Here is an 18,408-nt window from a genome sequence, read left to right as displayed (position 1 = left end):
AGCAACCTGGACAATGGGCATGATGAGGCTTCCTTGCAGGCTCCATCTTGAGAGCCACCCGGAATCCAGATCCTGCTGCAAGGAGACTAGGGGTCATGTTCCGGACTGAGACCCGAGGCCTCACGACACTGTCCCCGGAAGCTACCGTGCTGTTCTTAGGTGCTGTAGGATTGGGTGCTTGGCATGAGGTGTGTTTACATGGGAATCCATGCACTGTGATTCTCAGGGTTGGTGTGTGTGTCAGTTGGGTGAATGGTATGTTCTCGTATGCATCTGTTCCCTTCAACATGGCAATTGGTGGTGTCTATTTTGTCAAGGAAGTTTCCCATCACCATCACGTAATGAACGTCCATGCATGTGAAAATTATTCAACACCTACAATTGAAATAGATGTTCTTTCCTTGCAAATACACATCAATTCCCCTAGAAAACAAATGCCGTTGCTAACTGGGGAGGGGGAAACTGTGCCCCAAAGACACAAGTGTTTCTTTTCCAATCCCTGTTACTCAGTCAGTATCCATGGGTCTCTCACGTCATGGTATGTCTTGGGCAGGAATGGTCACAGTACCTCCCTCTTGTCACTTCACTCACACACATGTCTCTGCATCAGAGGCCCCATGATGCGTCTTCCAAATCTCATCAGAAGCACTGAGGGCTGGGACACACTCCTCCCTTCTGCAGGTGGCTTCTGGGCAGCCTCATGCAACAGCCCATTCGGGGAGGACCCTGACAAAGGAGCAGTGGCCAGGAATAGATGTGGCCAATTCACTCTGTGTTTCTCCGTGGAGATCTACCATTCCCCTGCAGATACTGTGTCTAAGAATTAAACTGGACTTATCCAATTGGAAATCTCACACCCACCACTGGTCCTCGCTGGGGTTCTCTGAGGTGGGCCCAAAAGGTGTCCCATCAAAGGGGAAATGAGGTCTTCTTTAGGGACTGAGCATCACTGGGGGGGGGACCTGGGTCCCCTCCATGCAGGAATGAAGGGTGCTCTGTCCATTGTAAGGTGGCGAAAGAGAACCTCAAACCTCAACAGGTGTGACAGGATAATCACCACACATTTACCTGGCCATCTGTCCATGCAAGAGGGGCTTGTTTTATTAGGAAGTTTTGAGCCAACAGAAAAATCAAGGTAGTTCAGTTCCTGGGAATGAAAACAGAGCCAAATAAGGTTTCAGGGTTCTTTTGCAGCAGCAAGACTTTTGTTCATGAGAAACATATACTTGAACAGGATCTGATTTTCTGATGTTTATTTTCCTCACTCACATGTGCAGGATCCTCGGGCATACCTTTCGCTGCTTTCTGAGGACACTCAACAGGCTTTTTCAGGGTAGTTTCACCATTCTTCATTCCACTAATTGCATACAAAGTTTCAAATTTTCTGCATCCTTCCAACATGGGTTTTGGGCTTGAATTCCTGCTTTGGGTTCTCACTACCCTAACAGACAATGCGACAGCTCAGCGTCCTTTGGATTCACATTGCCCTCACAATGCCTTATGTTGAGCATCTTTTCATACATCTGTTTGGCCAGTCATTTGTTCCCTTTGCAGCACATTTTATTCAAATCTATTTCTCTATTCTTTCATTTGGTGAAATCCAGTTCCTTTTTTGTTTGTTTGGTTTGTTTTGCTTTATTTGGTTTGTTGTTTTCCTTTTTGTCAGGGAACACACCTTTTCTGAAATAAGGATTGCAAATGATGTCTCCAATCTGTGGGCTGCCTTTTCATTCTGTTCGCTGTTTCAAAAGAGGATGCTTTTTTCTAGGCGGTCCTCTTGTCAAGCATCATGATGCCAACAAGAGCACATTGATTTTGCATTTCTATTTTGCTCCCACGTGCCCCTATCCATTTTATGACAACACCATCCTGTTGCCTCCGAGGAGTGATCCAAGGTATTCGAAGGTCAGCTTCTAGGGACTTACCACCTACTTCTTCATATTCAGAAACATTTTGGCTTGTTGTGTTCCTTTTTGCTTCCATATCTATTCTAGCAGTTTCTCTGTTTCAAGAACATCACATTGTGCTTTTGGTCCTTGGTGCACTGAATCTGTTCCCCAGTTAGTCTAGGAACTGGGAGTTCACCTTAATCTCTTACGGTCCAAAGGCCTCCAACAGTGCTTGGTGGGTTTGCATGAGCCGGAGAACCACTTACCTATCAACGGCCCTGTAAGAACAGCCACTAATGACCGAGAAATACATGGGAGAGCAGGGATTATCTCTCGCTCCTGGTTTCTAGTGCTGAGCTAACCAGGAAAGAGTCTGTCTGCAATCTATCTTACACAGTTATTTATTATCTCAATGAACTATATGAAAATCATCAAGGAAAAGAAAACGTCCAGTTGCTCACTCCCACTAGCCACATGTCAGGAGTCCCATAACGACTGGAGTATTAGGTGGTTGCATTGGGAGGGGAGAGTGGTCATGGGCATGTAGAACTGATACTGAAGTGACTGCTGAGGAATCCTGGTCTCATTAGAAGGGATAAAACACCAATCCCTGTCTCCTCAAAGGGTTCTGGCTCCACCAGCCCGGTGAACATCTGACAGCAGAGCAAAAGGGTCAGGCAGATGCTGCATGGCCCATAAACATCTCAACAGAACTCAGATGAATGGGCAAGGCAGTCTCTCTCATAACAGCATTGCTCCTGTTTCAGTTCCTATAGATCTGCATGTAGAGAGCATCCATGACTCCAGCAGTGATGATGAAGTCTCTTCAGTTAGGGAATGGCACAGAGGAAGGGAACAGTGTGACAGAGTTCCTGGGAACATGGGGTTGCTCCTGCCACTCTGGAGAATGAAGAACGTGTGTAAAACAACCACCAAGAAAAGGATTGCCTTGGCAACAGGCATGATTTGCTCATTTCAGTTTCTGCACGAAAAGAACAAACATTTTGTCCACGGGCCTTTAGGGTAGGCTGGGTTTGTCATCACCACTCGACTCCTCGGGCGGCTATTTTAAGGACATTTCCCATCAATCCTGCTCTTTCCTCCCTTTGCCACTGCCACATGTCAAATCCTGGTCTCTTTGCTCATGGCCTCTTGGGAATGGTACAGAAGAGATTCTGGACCTTTCTTGGCACAGGCCCAGACCTCATCATGCTCATGACTTGGCGGCCCCAACAACCCTCTCCTGTGCAATAGAACCAGGACACTACATTCTGGTGTGAGCCAGGAGATGGAAGACAGGTAAACTCTTGCCTTCATAATGTCCACTAGCAAACCTTCCTGGTTCTGTCCAAGCTGCTGTACTTTCAAGGGGACTCTGACAGCTGGAGAAGGCAAAGCATACTTCACCTAGGTTCAATACACAAGCTCCCGTGTCCCTTAGCTTCTGCCAGCCTACAAAAACCAGCCAAATCTGAACTTTGGACATGTTCCCAAGTGACCGACGCCACAATGCAGCTGCCCTGAAGACCCCCTTTTGTGTCTCAGGGTCCCCCAGTCCTGTGTGAAGGGGCTGATGGACCTGCTTCACACACTTGCTGTCCCAGGTCCACTCTACCTCTTACCAGTTGTCATCTAGGTATAGCACAGAGACTCTTGGGAGCAGAGGCAGGCAGTCACAGCTCCTCTCACATACCCACCTCTCTGGCACACATCCCTGTCCCTGCCCCTCACTCACTAGTCATGCCCAAACTTCAAACATTCCTCAGGCCTGCCCAGGACCCTACACACACCCCTGCCCCATTCATTCCCTACAAACCTCAGCAGAAGCACTGGCAGGAATCCTGGGTTTCAGTGACCACAACATTGGACATTTTCCAGGGCTGCCCTGAACAGCTGAGGGCACCTGGAGAATTTCCTGTGCCCCCATCTCCATTCAACCTCTGTAACACTTATGGAACTATAGAGCGTTGTATGAGCCTGAAACATGTCCCTGGGAAGGTCATCTCAGTCACTGGGCAGACATGGGCTATGAGGAGGTGGTGGGCCATCTCTCCCTGCAGCTCCGCAGCAATCCCAGACCCATGACAGCTGGTCCCAGCACTGGGGGATCGAGGGTTGATTCTGTGGGTGCCAGGATATCTCCTCTCTTTCCTTGGTTGCCCCCTCTTGGACAATAATGTTACTGGTGGAGTTTGGCAGGGGAAGGACATGGAGCATCACTAGGGGAGGAGGAGGAGGAAGGGGAGCAGGGAGGGAGAGGAACAAGGACAGAGGAAGGCAAAGTCCTGCAGAGGCTGTCTTAGGGACGGTGACAGCCTCCAGGAGAGAAAGGATCACACAGATGGGCTTCCGGGTTTTGGCGAGAACCGGAGGTGGGAAGAGCAGGTGGGTAACCGGAGACCCACCTGCACCCTGTGGAGATCAAGCAAGGAAGGCCAGGGAGGACTCAGAGCTGGGGCCCCACCCAACTGAGGGCAGAGCCCATCATCCCCAGAGCAGCAGGCCAGAGGTCATCAGCTCCACTAACTCCCCTTTGTCCTCTCTCATGGCCACCCCAGCATCCTCGCTGCTCTCTGACCCAGAGGAGGATTCCATGGAAGGCGACAATTCTGAAAAAAGGAGCCACACTGCGCCTGTAATTCATTTCCAACTCTATCCCTTGGGCTTCTTCTCTCATCTATCCATAAGCCCCTCCTCCGAGGTATTCCTATTTCCTTGCTTTGGCAACACCCACCCTGGAGGCCCTAGTCTCAAGCAGGCACTAAGGCTTTGCATCTGAACTACTGCATGAAATACTTGGGTAGACCTCCTCAGCCATTTCCTAGCTTCACCCTAAGTGCTCACCACTGAGTCTGGGAAGCAGCCCTGGAGAGCAGAGCAGGGAGTAGGACTGGAGTTGGCAGGGCACATCTCACCCTGTTAGAGGGGCCTCAGGAAGGGAGGCTAGGGCTGGGTGTCCCCACTTGGTTCTCTGCAGCCTGGGAGTCTGTGCTCCTGTCCCGTTCTGCTCTTGCTTTCAGCTCTCTAGAAGCTTCCCTTTGGTGGACTTGACAGAAACAACAAGGGAAGCAGAAGAGAAGGACTTGGGAATGGTTTGAGTTGGGCAGGAAAAGTGGCAGGCAAACATGGACACATGCTCTCCCTCGTTGCCCTGACTTTGTTGTGGGCACCTTGGGAAACCACACAAAACCCAGGGTGCTACCCTAGCCTCTGACCACAAAGAGGAGATGAGAGGAAGGTCACAGTCCCTGCAGGCACTAGAAAACCCTGAGAACATCCAACCAGGAACCTCCACCTGATCCGTGCAACTCCCTGTGGTGGTTGTGCCATGTTGTCCAGGCATCACTGAACTTGGAGGGAGGGCACTGGCTGCCTGGAGGGACTGGACCCAGGCAGTCCATGCACTCTGCTCTTCTGGAAAAGGGACCTATGCCCCCATTGACCTCTCACGCTGCACGACCCAAGCCTTGCCACCCCACACTGCAAAAACCAGCATTTGGCTTGCTCCCAAACAACACTGGTTGTTCATTTCCTCATTTCCCACTTCAGGCACCTGAGAAACAAGCAAAAATACAGTTCCCCGGTCTTATAGGAGAAGGACAGCTCACAGATCCCAGTGTTGCATCCCTGTGGGCACAGAGTAGGCCCTGGTCTCCACCTGAGTCACGTACACCAGACACTGCCATAGGACCTGACCAACACCTCCAGTCCCCCGAGCCTCCAAGACACCTCGTCGAGGTAGTGGGTCCCCTCATGGACCATTTCTCTATGTCAGTTTGATATTCTAGAGACTCTCCTCAATCCCTCAATCCACAGGGAAGACCAATCAGGGAAAGGCCACCCTGACTGCTCCCACCTCTCCCACTACCTGACCATAGCATGGGGACTGTGCAAACTCCCTTACCATGGGAGTCGGGAGCACGCCAGCTCTTCCACACCACCTGCAACATTTGTGTGGGCAAAGGCTACACCACAGAGAAGGGCATTTCGAGGGCTCTCACAGAGCTGGAGTATGGACAGCCGTCAGGAAGAGGACCCCGCTATCATGGAGGAGGACGGTCAGGAAAGGGGCCTGAGTGTCCTGGGACTGTAGCCTTCATTCAGCCCCAGGGGGCCCAAGGGAAACTTCCCTTTCTTCATCTCACAGATGGATCCTGTAGGGAAACCTCTATCTCAACACCTCAGAAGACACATCTCACAGAACCCCACAGGCCTCTGGTAAGATTTGCCCTAGGCCCCATGCCATTCTCTATCTCATACCACTTCAACTTCTGTCTCAGCAGCTGCACCACAGTCTGCCCATGACCCCGAGGCACAAGAGTCTCCAGAAGTGCTCAGACATATGGAGCCAGAAGCGCCCTGGGGCCCCATTTGAGGCTTCGATTTGGCCCCGAAGGAAGACTCGGGATGACAACACAAGGAAACACGCCGGGCAGGAACGCCTCTTTTGCACCTGACCTCCGCAAGCCAAACAAAGTGAAGACTTCTATGCAGTCCACCAGAAGAAGGCACTGGAACACCGAGGATAAGAAAACAGGACGCTCTGATCCGGCCACCACACCCAGAGTTGGCTGCCCAGGCCTTGCTAATGACTGACACATAGAGCAGGAGACAACAATCTGGGCCTACAACAGTCCATTGTCTGGTGAGACTGAGCCCACCTGGGACCGGGGGGCACAGCAGGCTTCTCGTCTTTGCCCATCTGCTACAGGGGCTGCTCTTCCTCCCGCTGTCCCTCCAGTCCCCAGTAACCATGCAGAGCATGGCAGATGTAGGAAGAAGCAGGACTGTCAGGGCCCCTTGACCACCCTGGAATCGACCCAAGGGGCAGCAGCCACCCCAGCTGAATTCCCCTAGGGTGCTTCCCCTGAACTGCCCCTGTCGCCTCCATGCAGAGCCCAATGCTGGGCTCAACAGTGACAGTGGCCCCACAAAACAGGCCCTCCTCAGCCTGTGTGTTTTGCAGCAGCAGCAGGTGTTGGGATGAGAGGCTGTCCCTAATCTGAGCTCGACCTCTGCAGCACCCAGACACCATGGCAGAGGAACTGGGGCCCCAATCACCATGCTGCACCTCGGGGAAAGCTTGGGCCTCAAGGACGGCAATGCTAGACACCTCGGGCATACAGAAATGGGATCCAACATTCCTTTGGTGGGAATACAAGTTAGTGCAACCAGTTTGGTGAACAGTGTGGAGATTCCTTAAGAAATTAAAAATAGAGCTTCCCTATGACCCTACAATTGCACTACTGGGCATTGACCCCAAAGATACAGATGTAGTGAAAAGAAGGGCCGTCTGCACCCCAATGTTCAGAGCAGCAATCGCCAACATTCCTTTGGAAGCATGTTAAAGCATTTCACATTTTGCTCTCCCTGAACCCTCCAAATCCAAAGGCCTCAGGAAGCATTTCTTCTCCCAAGGCAACCCTATCTATCTCCCTACATTCAATAAGAATCTCTTCTCCTTTTAATGGGGCATCACTGGAAACATGGATGATTTGACCAGGGCTTGGACGCAACTGTCCTATGGAGAGAGCTACACAGAGATGCAGATGGGACCAAAGGGCTTTAAGGAACTAAGACTGACTTTCAGAAAACCTGCAGCCATCAAGCCCCTTGGGAATTTTGGCCTGATCACATGGTTCCAGACTTCCCCACCGTCTCACCAGAAGCGTAAAGAATGTCACTCTCTGGCAGGTGTAGGAACCTTGGGTATATTGGGCACCTCAGGAAGAGGAATGTGCCCAAACCCAGTAACACAGGCATGTCTGATGGCAAGCCTTTCCCTTGCCTTCTGTCCTAGAGAGACAACGATTAGAGATTCCTCAAAAAAGTCCCAGTGATGCAGATTCTAAGTGATCACCATGATTGATCACTAGGCTTGCTAAGCTTAAGTTGATAATTGCACCACATGGGTTAAAGCAGGGCTTGCTTTCCAAGGATGTGAGCCCTGAGCTGGCTGTCTCTGGAAAGGAGCATTCTTTTGAAGAGGAAAAGTAGGCTTCGAAAGCCCACCTTTGTGGATGTTCAAGTCTAACTCTGGTGGCCTTTCCATATGTGTTGCTTACCTAAGCTAGACAACTTGAAGTCACCTTCAGAAACATTTCCACATTAGCTCATGGACAGGCAATCCCCTTGCTTCTTATTCTGCGGAGATAATACTAGGACCCCATGGGCTCAGGGTTAATTCAACAACTGGAACATGCAACTGATTCCCCCACGACTGTAGAATTCAATTAGCACCTTGTCTAATTGGATGGGACTGGGATGAGGAACGCATTCCCTCAAAGACAGAGAACATACACAACTCCACAGGATTCTCTGGGGACTTATGGAGACAATGAAGGAACCCACTCTCTCTGTAACTGGAGTGGAGGGTACACTTGGGAAGGCCCTGATTTCCCAGGCAAGTTTTCTCCCAGTTACCAGTGACTCCTACTAATGAGGATCTTCAGGCGAGACCGCAAAATAAAAAGGGTTTCTTGGAATGGTTTCTTCCTTCCCAGTCCTACTGATCCAAGAAGCCACCCCATTCAGGTACAATGGCAAACAAAGGCTTTAGCTAAACATCCAACTGCCCTCCTGGGAAAAGGAACCTCCCAATTCATATGGGGATGGCCCCTATCTCTAAGGATTTGGCATCAGTTCCAGAGTGTCACAGAGAACAAAGGCCACCAAACCATGATAGGATAGAAAGCTCTTCTTCTTCTGAGGAAAGTAGACTTGATATGCATGGGGGAAACAATTCTAGGAAGTGCTCACCTCTGTACACAGCAAAATCACTGGAGAGGCAACTTAGTGATGTAACGAAGGTGGGAGACGCTTAATTCAGAAAGCTCTGCTCTTATTCATGCCCAGGACCTCACAAGGGGTAGAAGACATGTGGTGGAATTGCTGTACCAGAGCTCGCAGCAACATGCGTCCCTTCAAGGCCATGGGCACATTCCCATAGACAGAAACTGGTTGAATGTCATCTTCAAGGGAAAACATTCAGTCCAGCCACTCTCTTAGCCACCATCTGAGGATCCACACTGGTGGGAACCCCGACAAATGTGGTCAACGTGGAAGAGCTGTTAGATACAGCTCCCACATTTGGAGATACCAGACAACTCAGAGCAGAGAAACCTGTGTCTGTCATCACTGGGGTCGTGCCTTTACCCAGAGCACCCACCTTTCTCACCACCACAGAAATCACACAGTATAAACCTTGTGTCTCTGATCACTGAGGCAGAGCTTTCTGCCAGAAGTTGTCCCTTTCCCAACACCAGATAACTCACAAGGGGAGAACCACTAGTGCTGTATCCTGGTGGGAGAAACTTCAACTGGGGCTGAGGCCTGAGATCCTGCTACCATCTCAGAGTGTGGGTCATCCCTCACACAGGAGCAAAGGTGCAGGGACCTATTGGGACACCCTGTAACACTCCTGCTGCTGAATGCAGATGAAATCCATGTGGGAATCCCATTCCTCATGGAGCCAACAAGTGAAGGACCTGGGAGGATTCACACAGAAGAAAATCCTCCCGGTGTGAGGAGGAAAGGAATGTCCTCAGGTATCCCATCTTCCTTAGCCAGCAATGACACCCTCACACTGAGGAAACACTGATCCCAACACAATGGCGGGAGGATTCTTTCCCAGACACTCACATCAGAAAATCACTGGGCAAATACCTTCCAAGGAATTTCTTAGTGTGAAATTAAGATACAAACTCAGACACAGAATTATTCACTGCAAACACATACAATTGGGTCACGCTCTGAGGGATGTTGAATGTGGTATTCCCGTAACCAGTAGCTAGAAATAAAGCACATCTGCTCTAATCCATCAGTACTTGCATGAAGGCAAGTATCACTGAACAGGCCGGGTCTCACAACCATGCACACTGCACCAAGTAAGAACGGGGGACTTTCCTTTATTAAATCTTACAACTGACACTGTACTGTCTCTTGGTAGGAAGTTTGACACATAAATCCACTGCCTGTGATCCATGAGAACATCAATTGAAGGGTTAACTCAGGATCTTAGAACACAAGGTGATTGACGTATGTTCACGAAAACATTAATCTATAGATGTATGTAGATAGCAAGGATGAATGGCAATAAGATTTAACAAACACATGGTTTGTGATATACCTCTCATGTGTCCATAATTCTGCTAATATTGTCCTCATGATTTGGAAAGGATTTACAAATTAATTACATGCTTAGAAATATTTCTATTTTCTTTACTTATTTGAGAGGAAGAGAGGTAGAGAGGGAGCAAGAACAGTCTGGGTCGGGCAGCAGGGAAGAGAGAGAGGAAGCAGCCTTCACATTCAGAAGGGCGCCCAATGAAGGACCTGATTCCCCAGGATCCAGGGATCCTGAACTCAGCCAAAGGCAGATGCTTAACCAACTGTGCCACTCATGGGCTGGCAAATTAATTTCATCTTTAACAAATTTGCTGTTTTGGAAGAACTGTGTGTATCAGGACAGGAAAAAAATGTACTGTACAGAGTCAGGCAGTGAGGGTTACCTCCCCTACTATGAGAATTTGGTAGCCAACTGCTTTTCTCCACCACCAAGAATAGCTGTGTATCTCTTGGCTGAGAAGGTGTAAGACCATTACTGATATGGAAATAGTCCCTGAGTTAGAAGATGATAGACCAGGAGGGTGTATGTACACTCCCTTCCATAAACACAAAGCACATGCAGGAATGCCTGTAAGGTTCTTTTAGTTAAGGGAGCAATTCGATTTTGGCTCAGGTCCTGATGTCAGTGTTGTCAGATTGAGCCCCTGACGTGTCATGCTCTGCACAGCATGTGGAGACTACATAAGGGTCGCTCACTCCGTACCTCCACTTCCAAACTTGGCTACCAGGAGTTCCATGATGTCTATGCCAGACTAAAGGAGGAGTGTGTAGAACAAGACGTGATCCAGATGTCAATCACCATTGGCAACTAGTGACAAGAGATTAAATAAACTTCTTGCTGCTCCCAGAACCAAACAAAAGACTTGAAGGAATCATATTAAAGCTGCATTTCACATGACCATCTTAGCAATGATTACTTCTCCTAGAATCTTCATATTAGAAATGTGTTCTCATTCATCTACCCTGAAACTTCAGGGATATAGAATTCCTAATGGAGATGTGCAAACACTCTACCTCCTCATGTCTTCTCTATGTGAGTGACCTTCTTACTGACCCTCTTGATTTTGGCTGAGGTGATGATCTCAAGGTTGTGAGATCAAGCTCTGTGTCATGCTCTGAAAAGCGTGTGGAGCCTGCCCAGTGTCTTGTCTCTCTCTCCCACCTCCCCCTCCTAAAAAAAAAAAAAAATCCACTAGAGATCCATTTGTAAAGATGCCTGATATTCTTTACTCTAGTTTACTGGTCTTAAAAAGAATGTGTTGGCAGAAAACACTATTTTGGAGAGAATGTCTATTTATAAGATCACCCTGCAATAACTCAGGATTCTGCTAACAGAAGCAACCTGTATCTCAGATATTTTTTGGGGGGGGCAGAGAATTGAAGAACCTTCTCCATATGTGCCGCTAAGTAATTTCCCCCAAGCAACAAACTCTAGATATTCCGGTTAAGGGTACATCTCCAATTTAATTGACAAAAACAGGGTATCTTTCCCTCCGGAATAAAGACAGAAGCCAGCAAAAGAAGACACCCAAGTCACGGCCTGAACCTCAACCCAGGCGGAAGGTTCAGAACCAAGACAACTTACCACTGTGATGCACATCTACTATGGAGAAGATAGGGGTCACACTCCTGTACATGTTACACTTGAATCTGGACTGAAAAGACAGAGGCCAGATGCGTCGGATGCTGCCAATGAGGCCAAGTCACCTGAGCCTCAAAGCACCACCTGTAAAAACAGGGAGAGCATTTAGTTGAGGTTTCAGGACCCACACTTGGGAAGACACAATGTCACACAACTGAAAACATGCTCCTCCCTTCCAGCAGAGAGCACAAGCTCAAAGAGGCCAAAACCACAGGATCCTGAAATTTGAGAAAGACAGCATTGCTGCTGGCAGACGTTCAAATAATACATGCATGGTCAATTGGCCACCAGGAGTTCCATGATATCTATGCCAGGCCCAAGCAGGAGGATGTGGGCCAGGAGATGGCCCAGAAGTCAATCACCAACTAGTGACAAGAGTCTACATAAGTTCCTGCTGATCCCAGAACCCAAACGGAAGATCTGGAGAAACCCTATTTCAACTGCATTTTGCATGAACATCCTAGGGATGCTTAATTCTCCTTGAATCTTCTTTCACCTTTCACATGCGTTCTCATTCATCTACCCCATAACTTCAATGACACTGAACTCCCATAGGAGATGTGCATATACTCTACCTCCTCAATGTCTTTTCTACTCTACATGAGTGACTCTGTTAGTCTTGCTTCCTTTCTTTTTTCGCAACGTTATTTGGCTTAAATGAGCCTCTGGTCTTTCCTTTCTAAGACATGCCTCTCATGGACCCTGGAACTCAAAAAAAGATATTAAAAATTCCAACAACTAATCATCACACAATACGAATGTAACCTATACCTTGGAGATTGACGTTATTTCACTCCTAAACAAAGACTATGCTACTGACCCAAAGGGCAAGCCCTCCAACAACAAGCGTCTAGAGGATTCTGGGATGATTTGGGGTATAGTTCTGATAGGATTTTCCAATCAGAAAATGCTGCCAGCCTCCAAAGTGAGGTCCCCAAACCTGACTGTGAACTAAACAGATTCAGAGATTTGCAAGACCTATTGTGAGGCATAGAAATGCCTGAAAGTGGTGGCAGCGGGTGCCAGTTCACATGGGTGACGTATTTCAGTTGAACGGATTTGGGATGGTTTCTTAATGCAAGAAGGCAGCCGGAAGCACACTTGGTTTCTCAGCACCTATTCTAACTAAGCCTGGCGGGCATAGTAATGGACCATTTCCATTACTGCAAAATACTAAGATTTTGAAACCTTACTGTGCTGGAACTTTTCATGAGGAATCTCTAGTGTGAATTTTCACTAGTGTGTCCAGGCCAAAGCCAAGCCCAATACTCACATCAGACTTGACTGCAATACCTGTCGAATTGGGTGGATTCCTCTTCTTGAGGTCCCACAAATATCCTGAGGTTTCTATACCTGCCAACAAATAACATTCCCTACTCATCTGGCAAGGTTCCTGGGCACTGTATTATCAAGGTGTCAAGCTGCTACTGCCAAGGGCCTCCACAAAGTCATACTTAATTCCTGAAAATTGTCTGGTTATTATCTGAGTCTATACACATTATATCTATTTATCTAGCTAGCTAGCTAGCTAGATATAGATATCTATATATCTATATCTATCTATCTATCTATCTATCTATCTATCTATCTATCTATGTATCTAGATAGATAGATATTCAAGAATATATCTATATCTATATATAAAAATTGGACATTTCACTCAGTCCTTTGGTAAAATAACCAATGTTTCCAGCGGTGTCCTGTTCCAAGAAAAAGGCACTTGTGCTGAACTTATGCCAATTATACTAAGTACCTTGGAAGAAAGAATTCTCCCTGAGAGTTTCTGAATGAGGGTTCAGGGAGGGAGAGAAGTTAAAAGCTCCCATTTGTTTACACAGAAATATTTCATTACGTTTCTGTAGATCATGGATATTTTCAGATACAGTTTCCCTCAGTCTGGAAGAAGAAACATTAAAGAACCAGCAATGTTTCAAACAAGAGTCACAAAGGCAGACTCATCTTCCTCAACTCACTCAGTTCCCTGTTATCAATTCTTGTTCAGCTTGAATGCAGCTTTTCCATGAGTTCTTCAAATCCGTACCCAGTTGTTTGAGAATTCTCACAACCAGACAATAAGACCCCATGAGACACATCACCGTATACAGTCACAGGCATTTAATGGTAGAGTAAGGATAAAAGGCCGGCAGACACACGCTTAATGAGATATATTTTCACCAAACACAGAAGGCAAGATATCAACATGGAAGCAGAGAGGCCACAAGACCTGAATCCTGGTTCCCAGGGCATGGCATGTCCATGAGTTTCCATATCTCCTAGACAAACATGCTCATGTCTTCTGAGCTAAGGGTTCTGCTTCTAGAATTTTCTCTCAAGGAGAAAACCAGGGGGGGTTGTAAAGGATTTGCAACAATGTTCATGGAGGCTTCCTGGATGATGGCAAAACCTGCAGCCCACCTCCTTGCCTGAGGTCCACAAAACTGTTCAGTGCCCCCTTTGCATCCACCATTGTCAGGTGGGTCTAGCCCTTTCTCCCCTGGTTGCACAGCAAATCCTCTCCTAGGGTCCCACGGGCCATTTGGCCTCTGTGTTCCATGTCCTCGACAGATCTCTTTGGAAGAAGGTAACCCACATAGTGGTGGAAGGAGCAAATATAGTCCTTCCCACCCTTTCTCCCTCCTTGAACCCATCCAAGGTTTGTGCAGGGGGAGAAGAGCTGCAAGGACATGTAGATGGGGCTCTTGTTCTGTGGTGCTTCCAAGAATCCCCTTGCACAGAGCCCGAGCCTTAGTGCTTAGCTGATTATTTTGGTCTCCACCCTCACTATCCACCCCAGCCACGGGGCAACATTCCAACTGCCAGCCTCCTCAGAAAGAACTCCCACACCCTAGCTAGCTTCCCTCCGTCCAAAGCCCTGGTGCTGACCTAGGCATTCAAAGGAGACTGGATGAGGAGACATGCCCACCGCAACCAGGTGCCTGAGTGCACTCCACACCACACCATCTACTTCAGTGTTGTGGTGATGGCAGACTTCCCGCTGTGTGCATTTTGCCCTGAGACATGCCAGCCCTCCAATGCAGCACAGAGCACAGAGCCGGGCTTCAGCCCCCCAGTGACCTGGCTGGCTGATGCAGCTGCCTGAGGCTGGCTGATGCCCACCTCCTTCCCTGTCTCCAGTCCTTTCCTATGAATATCTGCCTGGGCCCTGCGATTCTGGCTCTGCTCTGGTGCCCTGAGCCCTGGGTGCAGCCATCAACAGGCAGTTGAGGAGCCACAGTCTCTGATGGCCGGCCCTGTGCTCCCCTCAACAAAGCCAGTGTGGTGACCAACGTGGGCCCAGGTGCCAGAAAGGATTGCAGGTCCTGCCTTCCTGCTCAACCACAGGGACACCTCTGAAGCAAGGTATGTCAGCCCCAAATACCTGCTCCACAATCCCCTCCCCACCGCCCAAATAACCCTTCGGGACAGATGTATAGAGAAGCCAAAAAAATCTACACTCCAGGCATTGCATTTCACTCAGCCTCTCATAGTACGCAGGTGGGTCAGAGGAGCATTCAGCACAATAGCACAAATAACACTTGAGTAGTGAGCAAATGTGTTTCTCCCAGCGCAGCAACATTTCCAGATACCCTGCAGTAGGCCTGGTTGTCAGCCTACCTGTGCTCCAGTAAGACCCCTGATCTGACAATGATGAGCAAGCCACAGACCAAGAGTACCTCTGCAGGGAAATGGGCCCAAATGTATCCTGGATACTTTCATTTTGTTGTTTTGATTTTACTCCAAAGTCCAGGGAGATACCTCTGGGGGCATGGATGGGGCTTTCTGTTCAAGAACACAGGAAGTAAATGAGCCATATGTTCCCCTTGACACCACTCCTGGGATAGGCTGGGTCAAGCTACTATGCATGTGCTACCCTGTGACCTCAGCAGGGCCAAAGCACAGCCTTCTCCCTGGATGTGGAGAGAACAGGGATGCAGTGCCTGAGCCACATATTCTGAAGCCAGATCTCTAAGGGAAATATGCATGTGGGCTGTTTATAGCATAGAAACTGGTAGGCACCATGCTGCCCTGAAAGCCCCCAAAGCTCCTGGCAGCCTCAGAGTGGGGGTTCAGTGGCTGATCTGCATTCCAGTCCACCCCTGCTCTGTTCTCAGAGCTAAGCTGGAACTCCTGTGGTCCCTCCAAGGTCAGGTCGCATAAAAAGGGCCTATAGTAGTTGGGTTGGCCCTGGGAAGGGAACCCACTGAGGCAGATCTCAGAATGAGGCTGGGCAGAATATCAGGGGCTCACTGATATGGGAACACACAGCAGATTGCTGTGGGAACAGGGAGCCCAGTGTCTGTGGAGGGTGTCCACATCACTGCCTCAACAGCTGTGTCCCTGGTGAATGAATGAATCTGCCCCACATCTTCTATAGAACTGGGCCCCAGAGCACCTTGTCACCCAGGATTTGGTGAGGAGAAACCAAGACAATGAACAATAAGCACCTCACCACTGCTTGGAACAGAAGCGGCATCCATGAAGACACATCTCCCTAGGATTGCTTGGTAGAAAACATGTTTTGGAACCCCTGGCTCAGCTGGTCATGTCGTTTTGACATCAGAGAAAAAGCTTCTGGCTTCAGAGAGCCTCCCTCCAACATGGTGACTCAGATCCACCCTGATCGAGTCACACAACCTCCTCTCCAGGTACATTCCTGACTGTCTGTTAAATATCAGGCTGTGTAGACACACTACATTGCAAGCTCTGCCCCAGGAAGCTGTGGACCCAGCAAGTTTGTGGCTCCCAATTGGGCCCAGCTGTCCTCCCCGTGTCACCAGGACAGTGGACCTGGGCCTCTGGCCTTACCTCACTTCTCAGTGTTGATGACAGTGCCCTCTAGGTGCTCCCCCAGCCCTGCCTCCTCTTGGTAATCAGTTTGAAGATGTATGCTGACTCTGGGGCCAGCTCAGTGGCTGTGAATCACCTCACCATGGCACCCATCTCCACTGTGGTGAATGTGCTGGAGTTGCTTTTGGCCAGGCAGTAGATGATCTGATACCCTGTGGGTGGGACAGGAGGGCCATGCATCAGTCTTATCACCCCCTCGGACCCCACATTCCCACCAGCCCGCCACCACCACTCTGCTGTGTTTCCACCTCATCCTTCATCCTCTGCAAGCATCTGAGAGAAATGGCACAGCCGCAGTGGCAGATGGAGCTTCCGAGTGCTGGGCCCCCATGACTCTTATTCCCCTTCATCCAACCCACCTCCAAGAAGTGGAAAAAATTTCATCTTTAGTGATTCAATACATACATAAAACACCAGTACTCATCATGTCAGCAATTTAAAACAGAGAAAGTAAAGAAATAATCTAAATGCCATCAGTGGCTGAATGAATAAAGAAATTGTGGTCGATAAACACAGTGGAATCCTACTCTGCCATAATAAAGGATGAAATCTTTTGATTTGCAACATGGTGGCCCTTGAAGACATTTTGCTAAGTAAAACAGGCCAGACAGAAAGACAAATAAAAGAAATCACTTACACGTAGAACCTTAAAAGAAACAAAACAAAAGCAAATATGTGAGCTCACAGACATAACAGATGGGGCTGTCAGAAGTTTGTGGTTGGAGGTGGGAGAAATGGGTGAAGGTCCCAAAAGGAAAATAGAAAACAAACCCAAATATAGCATTTTTTTCAATTAAGTAATCTGTACCCCCAACATGACTCAAACTCATAACCTGGAGATCAAGAGTCACACACTCCACCGACCCAGACAGTTAGGGTCCTGGAATTGTTGCATCTTCTGATACTCAATGAATGGAGAAAGGGGAAACTAATTTAATCTATGGTATTTTGAGGGCTAGGTATTTTTTGGTAAATGTACAAATGAAAGAACACATTCGTCAGGGTCACACACTCAGGACTGTATCTAGTTCTAATATTTATCACAATACTGAAAAAGTAACTTGCTTTTTTAATTTAATTATTTATTTGAGAGACAGAGAAGCGGGGGACATAAGCAGGGGGAGGGACAGAGGGAGAGGGAGAAGAAGACTCCACACTGAGCAGGGAGTCTGAACTGGGGTTTTATCCCAGGAACCTGGGATTATGTCCTGCGCCAAAGGCAGAAGCTTCAACAAATGAACCAACCCAGTGCCCCTACTTAACCTCTTTTCTGCCTGTTTCCCCACTTCTGAGGATATTATGGATATTTGCTTTTAGAATAGCTTCTATTTTCAATTGAATAATAGTTTTTAGATTTGAATGAAATAGAGGTCACTTAGAATAACACCTATGAGAGTAAGCCCCCAAAAAATGCTTTAAAAAATCTTATTCTAGGGGTACCTGGGTGGCACAGTCAGTGAAGCATCTGACTCTTGATTTGGGCTCAAATCAAGATCCCCACTCCTGTGAGAGAGCCCTACACCAGGCTCCACACTCAGCGGAGATGCTGCTGGAGGATTCCCACTCTCCCTCTGACCCTCCCCTCTCTATCATATTCTTGTGCCTGCAATCTCTTTCTGTCTCTACAATAAATAAATTTGTCTAAAAAAATCTTATCTTGAACATTTGGTGGTTGCATAATCATTTTCATAATTGAGAAGTACCTCCTAGTTTACAAAGCACTTTTATACATACTTTCTTATTGGAGTCAGGATATTTTCCTGGGAGAAGAATTCACTGTGTTTATTTATATAGGAAAATAAAGAAAACCAGACTTAGAGCAGGGGTGTGTTTTGTTCATGACTGCAGAGCTAATAGATGATCTTCTGTTTTTAGTCCAATGGAGGAGGAAAAGAAAAAATC

At 48.1% G+C, this 18,408-nt stretch overlaps 2 pseudogenes; one reads left to right on the top strand and one right to left on the bottom strand.

The window, feature by feature from the left end:
* The first annotated feature begins 95 nt into the window (after positions 1–95).
* LOC125092693 (uncharacterized) lies at positions 96–6,693 on the top strand (annotated as a pseudogene).
* A 2,021-nt stretch (positions 6,694–8,714) lies between these two features.
* LOC125092692 (uncharacterized) lies at positions 8,715–16,856 on the bottom strand (annotated as a pseudogene).
* Between the last annotated feature and the right edge of the window lie 1,552 nt (positions 16,857–18,408).

This window comes from Lutra lutra, unplaced genomic scaffold (assembly GCF_902655055.1).
Source record: "Lutra lutra unplaced genomic scaffold, mLutLut1.2, whole genome shotgun sequence".
NCBI classification, from domain to species: domain Eukaryota; kingdom Metazoa; phylum Chordata; class Mammalia; order Carnivora; family Mustelidae; genus Lutra; species Lutra lutra.
This window is presented reverse-complemented; position numbering and strand designations above follow the sequence as displayed.